This window comes from Periplaneta americana, chromosome 17, assembly GCF_040183065.1.
Source record: "Periplaneta americana isolate PAMFEO1 chromosome 17, P.americana_PAMFEO1_priV1, whole genome shotgun sequence".
NCBI lineage: Eukaryota > Metazoa > Arthropoda > Insecta > Blattodea > Blattidae > Periplaneta > Periplaneta americana.
Window position 1 is genome coordinate 2,938,244 of NC_091133.1, and position 17,865 is coordinate 2,956,108.

Consider the following 17,865-nt stretch of genomic DNA (forward strand, 5'->3'; position numbering starts at 1 on the left):
CTTATAAATTCAATGATTTTCGAAATCACCGAAACTACCTCTGCGCTAGTTTCATCTAACAACGACTCTAGAAAGAGATAACTAGCAAAAAACAGTCCCATACCGCTGCGATAAATAAAGGCCTACTATAGAGCCAAGTGAGCGAAGTAATCATTCCACGGAAAATAAATACGCTTCTATCACAAAAATATATAGAGAATTACTATGAACACCAGTCCAAAGAAGTAATGTTTCGTCAGCTTAATGACTGTACTGAGGAGTGCCTGGCGCAAGGAAGCTAGGCGGTAATGGGTGGAGTGAGACCAGCGTGAGTAGGGAAACATGCATGGAATTGTCCTATGCTCGCATATGATCAATGATCACTCATTGTCTGCTGACATTTTGTTAGGTAGAAGTTGGAGTAGGATTGGCCTGCATAGAAACTCTCTCTCTCTCTGTATATAGGATTACTAAAAAGTCCCGCACCACCTAACTAACTTTTGAAGCATGTCTTTCAGTGACATGATGTAACCAGTTCACTTCCAAACCCTCTCTGTTATCCTGAACTTTCCTAAAAGCATATTCTACAGCAAAGTTAAAAATTAAAGGTGATAGTGCATCTCCTTGCTTTAGCCCGCAGTCAATTGGAAAAGCATCCGACAGAAACTGACCTATCAGGATTCTGCTGTAAATTTCACTGAGACACATTTTACTTACTCGAACTAGTTGCTTGGGTATATCAAATCAATAAAAAATATTACATCAAACTTCTCTCTTATCCGAGTCATGTGCCTTTTTGAAATCTACAAATAACTTATGTACCGGTAGGTACTGTGCTCTTATCATCTAATTTTTTTTCCAACATCCGTTGAATACAAAAAATTTGATCAATAGTCGATTTATTACGCCTAAAACCACAATGATGATAGCCAATAATTCCATCTATAGTACCGGTACATAAGGAGTTAAGCTTCTCAAAAGAAGTAGGACAAAATTTTGTATGACGTCTACATATAAGTGATATTCCTCGAAAGTTACTACACTTAGTCTTTTCTTACTTCTTAAAGAAAGGTACAATTATGAATTCCTTCCATTGTTCTGGTACAATTTCCTTTTCCCAAGTAGCATGTATAAGCTTATACATTTCATTACATAATGTGGTTCCACCCTCTTGCATTAATTCTGCTGGAATTTGATCGATACCTGGAGACTTGTACTTTTCCAGATTTTCTATCGCAATTTCGACTTCAGAAAGATTGGGTTCTGGTGTAAATGGCTCAGCAGTTTCTATTTTAATATCCTCCCGACTATTTCTATTTTGCCTATGTACATATAGTAGTTGCCCAAAATTCTTTTTCCCTCTGTTCAGGATGAAATGAAGGTCTGCAAGGAAGTCACAATTCTCAAACCTTGATCACATTTACCTTTCCCTGTTATTTGTTCTTAAATTGCATTATATAAATCTCTAATGTTTTTATTCCTACTATTTGTTTCTATCTCATTGAGTTTCACCTTCAAGTAATCTCTCTTTTTGTTCCTAAGTGTACGAATTGCTTCCCATCTCTCATTGAAATAACTATCTATATTCGCCTGGATTGCTTCCTGTAAAAAATTCAACTTTGCCTGTTGCCTTCTTTCTACTACCATGCAATATCTTCATCAAACCATTATTTCTTTTTCATAATAGCCTATGCTCTGCTCAGCTGCAATTCTGATACTTTCCCACAGCTATTAACATCTCATTCCTCCTCAGCTATCTGGCAAGCCTGTTTGAAATTTCGACCTGATAATGTTGCTTAGTTTCCTCGTCCTTTAATTTTGGAATATTGAATCTCCTAATATTAGGAACTTGTTGCTCTACTCGCTTGGCTACTGATGGTCTTTCTTTAATTCTCCAATTAACAAATTGTGATCAGAATCACAGTCTGCCCCTCTGAATGATCGAATGTCTACTATACTAGTATGTCTAATGTCTTCGTCAATCTATTTGGTTGAGTGTTAATCCATCTCCACAAGTTCAAGTAATTATTATTCAAGTCTGCTTTACCTATATATATATATATATATATATATATACATACAGTCCACACCTGTGGAGTAACGGTTAGCGTGTTTGACCGCGAAACCAGGTGGCCCGGGTTCGATTCTCAGTCGGGGCAAGTTGCCTGGTTGAGGTTTTTTCCGGCGTTTTCCCTCAAACCAATATAAGCTAATGCTGGGTAACTTTCGGAGCTGGACCCCGGACTCATTTCACCGGCATTATCACCTTCATCTCATTCAGATGCTCAATAACCTAAGATGTTGACAATGCGTCGTAAAATAACCTACTTAAAAAAATATAGCCTATATATATCCATATGTTGTACTTTTAACAATTAAAAGTACTATTTATGTGTAGGCTCTCTTTTCCAATAGTTGGTTTAAAAATACCCTCACATCCTACTTTCGTATTGAAATCTCCCAATAAAATTTTCATGTGATATCTAGATAATAATCAAAATTGTATTCCAATTCCTCATAGAAGCTATTCTTTGTATGGTCGTCTTTCTCTTCTGTAAGGGCATGAGCATTTATAACTATGATACCGCACCATCTACGCTTAAGTACTAAATGCGATAACCTGTCACTGATAAATCCGACCTTTCTTACTGCTAATTTTATTCTCTTATGAATAGAGAATCCTGTTCCTAATTGGTGATTACAGTTTCCTTCCCCACAGTACAAGTAATCTCCTATTGGCGATTTACCATTCCTATCTAACCTAATCTGCTGTACTTCCACAGAATATATTCTATAGCTAGCTAGTTTTTTTTTTTTATTAATGTTACCAATACTCCTCCTGTTTTATACAGACTAGTGACATTCCAAGTACCAAATCTCATAACCTTCTTGCTTTGCTGCGGTCGCGCCAAAGTATCAGTCTCATTCTGAGGCTTATGTAGGGATTTCGCAACAAGGTCCTTTTTATGGTGATAGATGTTAGCCTTTCGCTCAACCACCAAGCTGGAGGACCATCCCTTATCGGTTGTCCGCGATTGCTTATTAAATATATTCGCCGCTATCCTCCATATCTGGTAACCGTCTCCTGTATCTGCAATCTGAGGATGCACCATGCCGTCGTGATAGGGAACCTGAAAATCTACAAAACAGAATTTAATTTAGTTACTCTACGCATTGAAATGTCATATCAAATTGAAATATAATATTGTGTAAATTATAAAAGAAGTCTCATATCTCCAAGGGGGGATAATTCTCCCACAGGTCACACTATGAATCTGTGTCATGGAGCAACTTTAAGGCTAAACAGGTGTAGCCTATTCTTACTTGAAGGTCGGATGGTCTGAAAAGTACAGACTGCGTCACTGAGAATGATGTGATTGACTGTTTGGAGTGATTTGAGGTATGCTTCAAATGAAAGTTACATAACTTCGAACATTATTGAAAGTTCGAGGTTTTTAAAAAAGTATGTTGTAAAAATGCTCATTCACATACAGATCTGTTCAAAAATAAGGATCACACACACTGTCCACAATAATACGTAGAGACATTGCAGGACATTAATAAGATTTCTTCTTTCCCCCTTTTTGATTCGGGACGCTTGAGCCCCTTTAGTCCACTCCCCGCCACTGTAGGTGCACCACTGAACAGATGATACCAGGTTAATGGCCACAATAAAGTGAGTAGGAATTGCTTCCTACTTGTTAACTATGTCTCACTAATTGTAACTTTGTATTTGTTGGAAGGGACTAACACCCTCAAGAAAATACTTTCCTTTTATTTATTTTTTTAAGGTAATCTAATTCCTACTTTACTTTTTATTTTCGGTTAACGCATCCAAATCCCACACTAGCACGTAATAAAAATTAATAAACAGCTTAAAACCGATGAAATACACAGGGAAAACAAATGGTAATGCCAGTAAGGTTATGTTAGTGGAACAGAATGAATCTGTGAGACGTAAATTCAAATTAATATATTTACGAGGGGGATCCAGGAAATAACGACCGTTCGCGCATACCCGCCGCGCAGCTGACTCCCCTTCCTTGTTTGAAGGTCAACTGGCTTCCTTAACATGTGTTCTCATAATGTTGTGAGTACTGGTTGCAACAAGTCGCCATTGTGCATTTTGTGTTACTTCAAAATGAACGACGTGATTGATAATCCTGCTGACTGTGAGGTGAGGAGTGTGATTCGATTTTTGAATGCCCGACATTTGAAACCTGCAGAAATTTACCGGCAATTCAAAGAAGTGTATGGTGATACTGTAATGAATGAAAGAAATGTTTGAAAATGGTGCGAAATGTTCAACAATGGGCGAACAAATGTCCACGATGAAACTCGACCCGGACGCCCATCACTCATCACAGAAGACCTGAAGACTACAGTGAACGACAGAATCTTGCAAGACAGGCGCACATCACTCGACGAATTGCATATTGCCTTTCCTGACATTTCTCGTTCTTTGCTTGGTGAAATTGTGTCGCAACATCTTGGCTACCACAAAATCTGTGCCTGCCCGCACACTGCTGCTTCAAATCGAGAATTGCTGGATCAATTCGGTTGGGAAATCTTTGATCATCCGCCCTATAGTCCAGACCTTGCTGCTAGCGATTTTCACCTTTTCACTAAGCTGAAAGACTTTCTGGGTGGTACGCGTTTTGGAAGTGATGAAGAGTTGAAGGAGACAGTGAACACCTGGCTTAATGATCTGGTGGCAGAGGAGTATAACACGGGAATTCTAAAGCTAGTGAAGAGATACGACAAATGTTTAAATGTGATTATGTAGAGAAGTAAAGGAAGATTCAGTTATGTAACAGACTGTTTTTTTTTTCAAATAATTTTTTTTTTTTAATTATTACAACAAAACGGTCGTTATTTCCTGGATCCCCCTCGTAATAAATACACATATTATATTGTAAAATAATAAACAATTATTTGTACATTTTACATTACTTTATCCCACTGATGAAAGCTGTCGCTTAAATAATCCATATAAATTCATTTCCTGAACATTATGATACCAGGTGTATTAATCAGGGAATTTGCGAAGAACCTAAGTAGTGTATATCGAGTGGTCGTAAAGTTATCGTTAAAATCAAATAACTACACTGCTGACTCTGACAATTCCACGACCTTTTAATAGCTAAGCTGCAACACTGCTGGTATTAGGGGAGAGAGTTTAAACCTTAGCAGATCTTATTTCAAATATAGAAGACAAATTGTTAATATATCAAATAAGCTCTGTAATGTAAGACTTGTCACTAATGGAGTTCAAGGCGCATTTTAAGCCCTCTTTTCTTTCTTGTATTAATAATTTCCCCTTCAGTCTGCAAGGTCTAATCATGTATGCTCATGATACCATCTTAATAACTTCACAGTCTAGTATATACAGTCACGAAGCTTGACTTGTGAGGGTACTAGGAACAATAGACTGTGCTGGTTCTATTTCGCATTGTCTGTGATGATACGATAGTAGCGATCCTAGTGGTTAGCAACTATATATGGATGCATATTCCCTACGTATTGAGCTTCGTGACTGTATATACTAGACTGTGATAACATCTCACTCAGATCTTAACCAGTTAAAGTTGTCACAGATCAATAATCTTAACATGACTAAACAATAGTTTCAATCAAACAAGTCAATGCTTAAGGTGGAAAAAAACTTAGAAAATGATAGGTTTTTATTTGGCACAAACACATAGAAAGTATATTATGTATGGTACGGTACTAAAATGTCGAGGGTAATTTTGTTTTTAGGAACTTTAGGTCATTGGTCTCAATAGAAACTCTCAGACAGGCACACTTTGCAGTATTTAAATCTCACATTAACTATGGAATTCATATATGGGGAAATGCAATAGGAGTCAATACTGTATTATTACTAAAAAAAGGGTACTGAGGCTAATATTCAACAAAAATGTCAAGGATTCATGAAGGCGACTATTTACAGAGTTAAAGGTAATGTCAGTTTACAATCTGTTTATTAATAGAACCTTGATCTTCCTTAGATCTAATTAAATCTTTGTCAACCTAGGACAGAAATACATTCCTTTAACACTAGAAATAAAACTAAACTAGATCACACAAGGTGCAGATTGAGTGTGAGCTCCAATGCTTTTTTAATGGCATCAACATATTTAATAAGTACCATTGGAGGCGAGAAAGGTACGGTACCAATAAATAGGTTTAAGTCCTGTATACATAGATGGTTGCTGAACAGACCTTTCTATTGAGTGAACGAATTCATGGAGTGTGATGTTAATAATGTATTTCAGAAACGTGCCTTAATCATTTCTTTATATTTTAATTATTCTTTTTGTCATTGCATAAATTTGTTAACCTACATCATACTCTGTTCATTTCTGAGTGATTGTTTATTTGCCTATGTCTGTGTATTTGCTTATAATTATTATAAGTCATGTTTATTTGTCTATAGGCTATTTATTTGTGCTAAATTTATTTTGTTTGTGCAAATGTGAGTGTATGTGTGCGTACGTATATTCTTTCTAACCTGATGATGTCATATCTAGGCCTTGTACACTGGTTTCTGACAAATAAATATTATACATTTTGATTACACAACATTTAACACTATATCACTTCGGAAAACGTATTATAATTTTATAAATCTTCTCACCATTCATGAGCTGCCACAAGGGACAAAGAGTACTTAACCATACAAATGTCTCAAGTTCATTGAACCATTGATTTTATTTTTAACAATGAAACTCTTACAAGTACATAGCTGCAAAAACATTTTGAGATTACTGGAAATATACCTAGTTTTAGAGAGGCAAGTGTTACAAAAAAGTAAAGAATGCTAATGAACTCGGTTTAATTTCGAATATAGGTGATGCTTCAGAGAGCAATTGATCCTTTCAATGCAGCTAAAGTTACAATCGGAATAATAGATGTAGGTATTCCAAGCCTCTTAAACACATCTTTCATGAAGAGAGTAGCGGTACCTCTTGCTCCAACCAGAAGTCTGATTACTTCAAGCTCTTTTAGCTGGAATTTTTGGAGGTAATGGGGAATGGTAAGATTGTAGATATTCTCTTTTTTTATTATCAATTTCTGCTGGCTGTTCCTCATTCGTTTCGAAACGCACAGTGGGGTTCACTTATGAATCCAGATCTTGTAGATTCCTTGAAAGCTATTATATCTATGCGCCGTGTACTGCCAGTGATGGAGAGACCATGTACTTCTTCAAAGGTGTTGTAATCGGCAGCTTTAAGGGCAGTGGCTATAATTGATCATACTTGGTGGTGTGTAGCATTTCGCAGAGCTTCGCCGTGCCGACAGGATCCCAGGACGTGTGCAAGAGTTTCAACCTCGTTATGGCAATGCCTACAACGGTTGTCCTGAGATCTTCCCGGCACAGCACGTACTGCAGCAACATTTCCAACCATTTTAATGTCATCACGCCATTCGCTGTTGGAGAGTCCTTCGTGATTACAAATCCATTTGTTGGCACCAGGATATTGTTTAAATAAAACTACGCCTTTCCCTTGCTGTGAATGACGACACCAAATTTCAAATTCTCTGTTCCTCAGAAGGTTACGAATCTTTGTAGCATTTAAGAAATGATCATTCTTATGAACTTTTCAAAATTCAATTGGGAAGTAGAAACGATGCTTCAACTTTCAATTCAGATTTGCTTGATTTTAAGGTTGTATCCAGACGAAATCGTAGGAGGAGAAGGTTCTCTGCTGAGGATGTTAGTGAAATGAAGTTGACCAACAGATTCAATGTTTTAGAAACAATGGAAGTTGATCAACCATCCCTAAATCCTCCACAACAGGCTTCTGCTGAAGATGATGGTAGAAAAAGTAAAGTATTGTTACTGGGGAGCAGTCACGCGAGGGGAATAGCAAACCTGTTGAAAGAGGAATTAGGGACTGACTATGAGATTTGTAGCATAGTAAAACCTAGTGCTGGACTTACTCATGTTACAGAAGATCTGGTAAAACTATCTTCTGGTTTTACCAAGAGGGATCATATTGTAATAGTGGGTGGGCCAGGGAACAGCCTGGATAGAGATGTTAGTTGCTCTGTTGAGAAAGATCTAGAGAACATAAGTAAGGACAGCAGCCACGCAAACGTGGAGGTAGTGGAGCTTTTTGACAGGTATGACAAGCCGTGGCTTCATAGCAGGGTGAGGAGTATGAATGCACGACTCGGACGTGCCTTGATCAGACCCAATGCCTCTCATATTGGTGTGATAGAGGTATGTAGCATTAAGAGAGATGATTATACATCTCATGGCCTACACTTGAATTCTAGAGGCAAGAAGAAGCTTTCGCATCTAATCGCTAATAGAATAAAGGGTAGGATTCCAGTGATTACCAATATAATTCCTGCTGTTCATCATAGGACATCTCCTTTTTTAGGGTAAAATATAAATTAGATAAAGAAAGTAGGCCTACAGGTAAATACAATTCATAAATTTTGTAGGGTTAATTCAAATTCAAAAACAAAAGATACCGGAAGTCAGTTTAGCTTATTTCATCAAAACATACAAAGCCTTAGAAACAAGTCACCAGAGTTATTAACATTCCTAGAAATAGAACAAATAAACCCATATATAATATGCGTCACTGAACATTATATGAAACAACAGGAATTATCGGCACTTTCACTGGAATGATACAAACTAGGAGATACCGTAAAGTGGGGTGACTTTGAACGCTGAGGTGACTTTGAACAGTAATTTAGCTCCTTTCTAAATTAAATGCTGTAGCCAATTGCGAGAAAACTGTTTAAGTTGTCAATAAATTAGTTCAGTTTTTTCGCAATAGGGTACAGCATTTAATTTAGAAGGGCGCTAAATTACTGTTCAAAGTCACCTCAGCGCTCAAAGTCACCCCGCTTTACGGTAGCTATTGTACACAGAATCTACAGAAAGGAGGTGTGTGCATATTTGTTCGAAACGATATAAATTTAAAAAATATCGGCCTTTCAAAATTTAGCAGAGAAAAAGATTTAGAGCTGTGTGCGGTAGAATTAGAATTAAAACCTGGTTATCTTATAGTTATAGGTATATACAGGTCGCCCACTGGAGATTTCAAACGTTTTATGCATCTACTAGAAAATACATTACAACACATACCGGTACATGAAAAAAAACACGAATACATGTTTTGCGGAGACTTAAATATTGACTATCTCACTGAGAACACTAAAAAAGAAGAATTTAACATATTAGCAACCTTCAATTTAATACATACAGTCAATTTTCCAACTAGAATACAAAAAGGATCGATTTCTGCAATTGATAACATAATTATAAGAAAAGATAGATTAGATAGTTACCGGACAGTTCCCATTATAAATGGTCTTTCAGACCATGATGCTCAACTAATAAGAATAAACGATAGCATTCCTGCATCAAAACACCCGAATAAATTTAGGTTAAGAGTCATAAATGAAGAATCTTTAAAGGACTTCGAAGCTAAACTAAAAAATGAAACATGGGAATCTATATATGATAATGGTGATATGAATAGTAAATTCAGTGTGTTTCATAATATATTCTTAAATATCTCTGAATCCAGTTTTCCTGTGAAGTACAAAAATTATCAAACATCTAAAAACAATTGGATTACACAAGCCATAAAAATCTGTTGTAAAACTAAGAGGTCTCTCTATATTCAAAGTAGAAATAGTAATGACCCCAAATTAATAGCTCGCTTTAAAAAGTACTCTAAAATATTACACAAAGTAATCTTAAAAGCCAAAGAACTTTACTATAACGGAATTATTCTAAACTCGAATAATAAAATCAAAACAACTTGGAACATAATAAAAAAAGAAAGTGGAAAGTGTAGAAGTAAAGAACAAGGTTACACTCTTGTAACAGATAATAGAAAAACATCAGATACAACAGAAGTTGCGAACATATTCAACAGTCATTTTCTCTCAATAACTGATAACCTAAACATCCCACAGAATAATAATAATAATAATAATAATAATAATAATAATAATAATAATAATAATAATAAAAATAATAATGCCATCGATTTGTTTGAAAATATCTATTCCTGTAACTTCCCCAAATATTCAAATTTTTCTAACAAATTCACGAGAAATAATTACAATTCTAAAGCAATTAAAGTCTAAAAATTCCTCGGGATATGATGAAATTACTAGCAAAATATTAAAAGTCAGTTCACAAATAATTGCCAAGCCCCTGTCTTATTTATGTAACTTTTCAATGTTTAAAGGTGTATTTCCAGAGCGACTGAAATATTCAGTTGTTATTCCTTTATTCAAGAAAGGGGACAGAACCTCGCCCGAAAACTACAGGCCCATATCCCTTCTACCAGTCTTCTCAAAGGTCTTCGAAAAAGTTATATATAAGAGAGTATATCATCATCTTGATAGATACAACATTCTCATTCTGGAACAATTTGGATTGAGAAAGAATAAATCAACTGAGCAAGCGACGTTTAATTTAACTGATAAAATTCTGGAAGCTATTAATAAAAAATTACAAGTAGGAGGGATATTCTGTGATCTCTCCAAAGCTTTTGATTGTATTAACCATAAAATTCTACTACAAAAATTAGAATACTATGGTATTAAAGGCATAGCATATCAGTGGTTTCAGTCATATCTCCTGAACAGAAAACAAAAAGTAGAAATCAACGCATTTAATAACTCCTTTAAATCTACTTCAACATGGGGAAATGTTCATACAGGGGTCCCATAAGGATCTATATTAGGGCCTCTTCTTTTTCTAATTTTTATAAATGACCTTGGCCCCATAATAAAAGGAATAGGTTACCCTATACTATTTCCAGATTGACACAAGTATCATAATTACAGACAAGACCTTTGCCACATTCAAATATAAAACAGAAATAATTCTCCTTAAAATTTATGACTGGTTTACAACCAATAAACTAGCATCAAACATTAATAAAACTAACATAATTCAATTTAAAGCCACTTCAAATTTAATCTGTGAAACATTGGACACAATTGTCAACAATATACCTCTACTAGAAACATCAACAACCAAATTTCCTGGTTTGCATATTAATAATACAATAAATTAGAAAAATCATATCAAAGAAATAACCCCCAAACTTAGCTCAGCATGCTTCGCAATTAGGTCGTTACAACAATTGAGGAGCGTTTTTGCAAAAGTCGATAGATGCAGAAATCAAGATTTTACAGAAATTACATTAAGTGACAGGATCTATCGAGTTTTGAAAAAACCTGGAAGGTTTGGTAGTCTCTACATATGGTATGAATCAAGTTTTGGTAAATCTGATTTCATAGATCGATTCCGGAGGTAGAAAACATACGATATCCATATGTAACACACATTCGAAAATTTATGCATCTATCGACTTTTGCAAAAACACTCCTCAATTTCTAAACAGCAGTATCTTAAAGACAATATATTTTGCCTATTTTTATTCCATTATGTCCTATGGAATAATATTTTGGGGAAATTCTGCAGATAGTAAAAATATATTCTTATTACAAAAAAGAGCCATTAGAATAATAGTTGGAGCAAAGGCTAGAGAATCATATAAGTTATTTTTTAAAAAATTAGAGATTCTAACGTTAACAAATCAATACATATACTCTATAATAAATTTCCTCTTATGTAATAAAGAAAATTTTCCAACTAACTCAGCCATACATAGTATAAATACCCGCAGAAGGAATGATTTTCATACGCCATCATCAAATTTATCAGGTTTTGAAAGGGGAGTACGTTACATGGCGATAAAAATGTTCAATAGTCTTCCTGAAGACATTAAGAATCATAGCCAAAACCCTGCATTATTTAAGGTAAAACTAAAAAATTACTTAATATCTCACACTTAATATTCTGTAGATGAATTCTTGACATTTCACAGTACTGTGTAAATATTATAATATTATTAAATGGTAAACAGAATACTTAAACAAATACAAACTTCTCGAGTCTTATCAATCAGGTTTCAGGGCCGGACATAACACAAGTACAGCATTACTTAAAATCACGGAAGACCTACGCGAGGCCCGGGACGAACGTAAATTGACAATAATGACTTTACTTGACTTCAGCAAAGCCTTCGATTCTGTAGGCATTGACTTGTTAATATGTACACTCAGAAGACTACACCTAGAAGAGCACGTTGTCCTGTGGTTTGACTCTTACCTTAATGGCCGCCAACAAAGTGTGATAGATGGAAATTGTTCTTCCCCTTGGCAGGCAGTGAGGTCAGGGATCCCACAGGGATCAGCTCTTGGCCCTTTACTATTTACAATTTATATCAACGACATATCAGAATCTCTAAAGTACTGCCGACACCATCTCTATGCAGACGACCTTCAAATATACATAAAATTCCACACTGACGAAATAAATGATGCAATAACTAAAAATAATGACGATCTGGACTCAATCTGGACATGGACACGGAAATTCCGACTTAAACTAAATCCAGAAAAATCACAGTCAATCATTGTGGGCCATTCACGTTTGTTAAGCACTATTACCATACCAAATTTGTCCCCGATTAAAATACACAGCACCGAAATTCCATTCAGTGAAACAGTAAAGAATCCAGGTATTTATATGGATAAAAGTTTAAATTGGAACATTCAAGCTGCAGAAACCTGCAAAAAGGTATTCTCATTAATCCACTCGTTTAGACGATTGAAGAATTTTCTACCCTTTTCCATGAAAAAAATGTTAGTGCAAACACTCGTGATGCCCCACTTCGATTACTGTGATATTCTGCTTACTGACCTAAGCGTTACTTCGGCGCAGAGACTACAACGTGTTGATAATATGTGCGTCCGTTTCGTCTGCAATATTCCCCGGGCTGATCACGTAACACCATCCCTCGAAATGTTGTCCTGGCTCCGTCTAGAAGATCTTAGGAAAATTCACCGTCTTTCCCTTCTCTTTCACATATTGCATTTCTCCACTCCTGTCTATCTTACGTCTCGTTTTCAAAATTGATCCACCCATCATAACCTAGACACACAATCACAACACTCCTCAATATTATCCATTCCCTCCCACCGAACATCCTCCTATTCATCTTCTTTCACTGTGGCTGTTCCTCGACTTTGGAATTCCCTACCGAGTAATGTCAGGGACTGTCAGACATCAAACCAATTTAAGAATAGGCTAACGAGATATTTTTCTAACAATTATTGTCAACAATAATAGCTGTTTCAGGTTTCTCAATGTTTAATGGTTATATATATATATATATATATATATATATATATATATATATATATATCACAGATAAATATCTAAATAATCTCATTATTATTATTATTATTATTATTATTACCCTACTACTACTACTATTATTATTATTATTATTATTATTATTATTATTATTATTATTATTATTATCATTATTATTATAACTATTTCTTACCAGGGTTTATTATTGTCACACTAACATTAGTTATCCAATTTTCATTATTTACTTTCATGTTGTTTTATGAGCTAGATATTAGTATTATGATCTAGATATTAATGTAATAATGTAATAACTATGTAATTAGAATTAGAGTCTGGCTGGGCGGAAGAGAAGGCCTACTGGCCTTAGCTCTGCCAGATTAAATAAATAATAATAATAATAATAATAATAATAATTATTATTATTATTATTATTATTATTATTAAATTATTAAACATATTACATTGTACAAAATATTATTGTTATTAAGGTATTAATTCTGTACATATTTCATATTTGCATTTTATATGTATTGCATTTTATTGTTAAACGTAAGAATTGGATATGTTCTTTATTCTATGCTGTAAAGAAAATATAAGAATATTATGGAACAAATAAATCTACCTACCTACTTACCTACCTACCTATCTATCTATAAGGCAACTTCTGGAACAATGTTCAGAGACTGGGCACATCTAATGCTCTCCTCATTTATTTCATTTATTTAATTTCATTTATTTAATACTTTACACTTGAGCTACATTAGGGAGTAGAACCTCGTGCTCGGGCGCAGTTCAGATCAATTATACAAAATATATCACAAAATTAAGAGAGTTCATTGGGTACAATAACATTAATAAATGGTCAAATAATACAGCGTGTAATAATAGGGTCTTTATACAAATAGAAAATACAAAAGTACATGAATATTAGAGTATCAATTTTTAACTCAATTAGCTTAAACAGTTAAATAATTAATCTGATTTGTTTCTTAAATCTGTGTGTGTTCAGTATACTTAGCTCAGGGTAAGCTCTAATTAATGTATTATATATTTTGGGTCCAAAATTTATGCTGTGTTTTAATCCAGCAGTTGTGTGGCATTTGGGAGTATTTAGAAAGAAACTGTAGTTTTGTCTCGTCTGGTATTCATGAGGATAAAATTTTAATTTATTGTGGTTTTTATGCAAGTAAATCAGCAATGTTTGTTTATAAATTTGTTCTACATTTGATACACCAAATTCCTGAAAAATTAATTTTGTAGGGTAATCAAAAGGTTTATATAGACAAATTTTGATAATTCTATTTTGGAGCAAATTTAAAGGATGGAGAGTCGATTCTGCCATTCCTCCCAACCTAATATACCATACTGAATTATTGATTGAAACAGAGCTAAGTACACAGTACGCAGAACATAAACAGGTAAATAAGAGTGTAGAATGGAAAATTTGTGGATTGTTTTACGCAATCTGTTACACAGGAAGGAGATATGTTTGTTCCATTTTAAATGTTGGTCAATAATAATGCCTAAATATTTAACTTGTGGGGATATACTCAAAGCGTTACATGAGCAAGTAGGTAGGTTACAATCATGTATTGTTATACTTCTATTATTATTTATTTTTAGTTGCTCAAGCCCATGTGATGTTAATGAAAATGGTATTAATTTTGTTTTAGAAACATTCAAAGAAAGTAAGTGAGCATCCAGCCATTCTTTAATAATATTAATACTACTGTCAGAATTTTGATAAGTTTCATTCCAATTCGAACCGCTGAATATAACCACAGTATCATCAGCATAAGAATACAGAGTACCAGAATATTTCTCAATGTCAATTTTAAGTAAATCGTTGATATATATTAAAAACAAAACAGACCTAAAATCGTCCCCTGAGGTACACCTATAGAATTGTTACGTGATTCACTAAGGTGATCATTTATTTTAGTTGCTTGAGTTCTGTTACTTAAGTAAGATTAAATAATTTTAAAGCCATTCCATTAATTCCCAATCTATCCATTTTATTCAAAAGTATATTGTGATTGACTGTATCGAAAGCTTTTTGTAAGTCTAGAAAAATTCCTAGACATTTATTTCCTACATCTAATTGTTGAATTATTTTTGAGGTAAGTGCCATAATAGCATCATTAGTGCACAAATTTTTTCTGAAACCAAATTGATGATCATTTAGTAGCTTTGTTTTTTTTTTTTTTCTAAAAATTGTATTAACCGTGTTTTTATACATTTTTCAAATACTTTAGAGAGACTGGGTAATAGTGAAATGAATCTGACGTTTTTGTAAAATTTAACACGTGAAAGACTAACACTACGTTTTCCGAAATAAATATTATTATTACTATCAATATTATTATTAAAAAAGGCACGTCGGAAAACTCAAAGAGCGAACACGAGTAGGGCGATTAGTCCTACAAACCCGCATTATGACTCAACGAAGTATTATGTACGGTTAATTACCTAGTTGCCTTACCTGCATTCAGTTCAGGGCAGCAACGCAAAACTAGTAGCATTAGTGTTTTATTTTATGACTTTTCAATTGTGGATGTTATTCACAGGTGAAACCGTTGCTTACGAGATTACACAAGCTGGTGCATAGCACGATCGAGAGTAGGTCTCTGTGAGTCATGACAATTTCTGCCGCTAGGTTCGCCTCGCTGCCCTAAGAAATGATAAATAGCACCATTACAAAGCATTGTGTATTGTGAAAATAGTTCGATTAATTGTGCATTGCTGATTGAGTACGAATATTATAAATATGCCAAGCATATTACAATGTTATTTGAAGTTTGTTCAGCTAAGTTATATTCGAAAATTGGCAGTTATCCGTCACAATTCTAATTACTTTAAATCCAATATCTTCCACTACTTTTAGGGCTTCCATAGTCAATTTTGCCAACTCATCTCCGGTTAAATTGTGTGTAAAATAAAATGACGCTGGCATTCTGTACTTTGTAGACAGACCCTTGAACATAATGCGCAGCAATTTATTGGCCAGCTTATTTTCAATCCCAATAGCATTTTTCTCAGTGTCTGTCATTCCTATCAACATATCCAAATTTCTGTCATACATCAATTTCGGTTTAATACTCATTTCGTCAATAATGAGAGATCCAACTTTTTCATTTTCATGCTCCAAGGACTTTTCCTCTGCAATTAGCCGAGCCTTTATCAAAGAGGTGACACCTTTTTCTCCTTTTGAGTGACCAATATAAGTTTTTAATGTCTTTTGATGGGGTAAGTGTAAAATACCCAAGTTTCTTAGTAATCTATAGCCGGTAGATGACCTGTTAGATAGCAATATGCAGATTTTCAGTGTGTTTTCATTAAATTTACACTTTTGTTTTCCGAAAGCCTGAATTTGTTCAGTCAAAAAGCTTGCTTCATCGTGTGGAAAACAATGAAACGAAATATCACATTCTTTATTCTGGTTCGATTTGCACAATGGCACACAGCAGTAAACCATTTCAATCACACAAATTACAGGCTAACTTCCTAATTTAATAAATGCTAATTCAAAATATATTTACACGCACTAAAATACTACAGCGTTTACTATTACTATGCTCAATAGATTAATCAGTAGGCCTATAGAAATGTTTTCACCACTGCAAGAAAAAATCGCGCAATAATTATACTTCTCAGTTATTGTGACGTTCGAATTTTTTTAAAAAGAGAGGGAAAAGTTAGGCCTTCTTGCAAATGCTTAATTATGAAATCAAGGAAATTTCAGTACCTTAATTAGTTGCAATATCTTATTTAATAACAATATTAATAATATTAAGTGAAAAGGGTAGGCTATAGTGCGTATATGTAAGATGTCAAGTTAATTTATTTCCGGAAATGTTTGGTGTATGAACTGAAGTACAGAGCAGACAGTCCCTCAGTTTATATGTAATATGTTTTAATATCAAGAATGACAGCCTTTTATTGTAATATAATTGAGGAGTAGAAGTTTGGAAATTACGTCTATTGTCCATAAATTATTGTACGAAGCATTTAATAAGCAATGGTGAGTCCTTTAAATGTCCCAAATGTCAATGTCATTTAAGTGTTCTGCTATGAATATTTAGTGCAGAACAGCGCCCCGAGCGGCGGAATTGGCATTACGAGGGAACCACTTCAGACTCGTTTTTCAAGCGCTATGCGCCAGCTTGTGTAATCTCGTAAGCAACGGTTGAAACCAAATGTGACAAATCATTCCCACAGCCCACTATCAGTAGGCTAACAGTTTTCTAATTTTAGGATCTTGGGAAGCGCAAAAGTTAGTCTGCGTTACAAAAATATAGTAGTAGTAGTAGTAGTAGTAGGGTTTAAGAAGGGCGCGTCAGCTACTATGGCTATTTGCGCCCTTATTTAAAATTCTTAATATAACAAAGACATAAATAATATAATAATCAGAGTGCTAAAAGAAATAAAAAGCGTTGTCACGGTACAAATATAATAATAATAATAATAATAATAATAATAATAATAATAATAAAATATATGAAGTATATACAAACGACACTGAAATGTTGTGTTGCTAAAGTTCGGCCCGGTGAAAGTTGTCAAAATACAAACATAGCCGTGGATAGCAACCAAATCCCCACATTTAACATAAATGTGAGAGACTGGCGTAGTTCAATGGCAGGCTCTTGAATGCCGATCCGAAGTTGCTC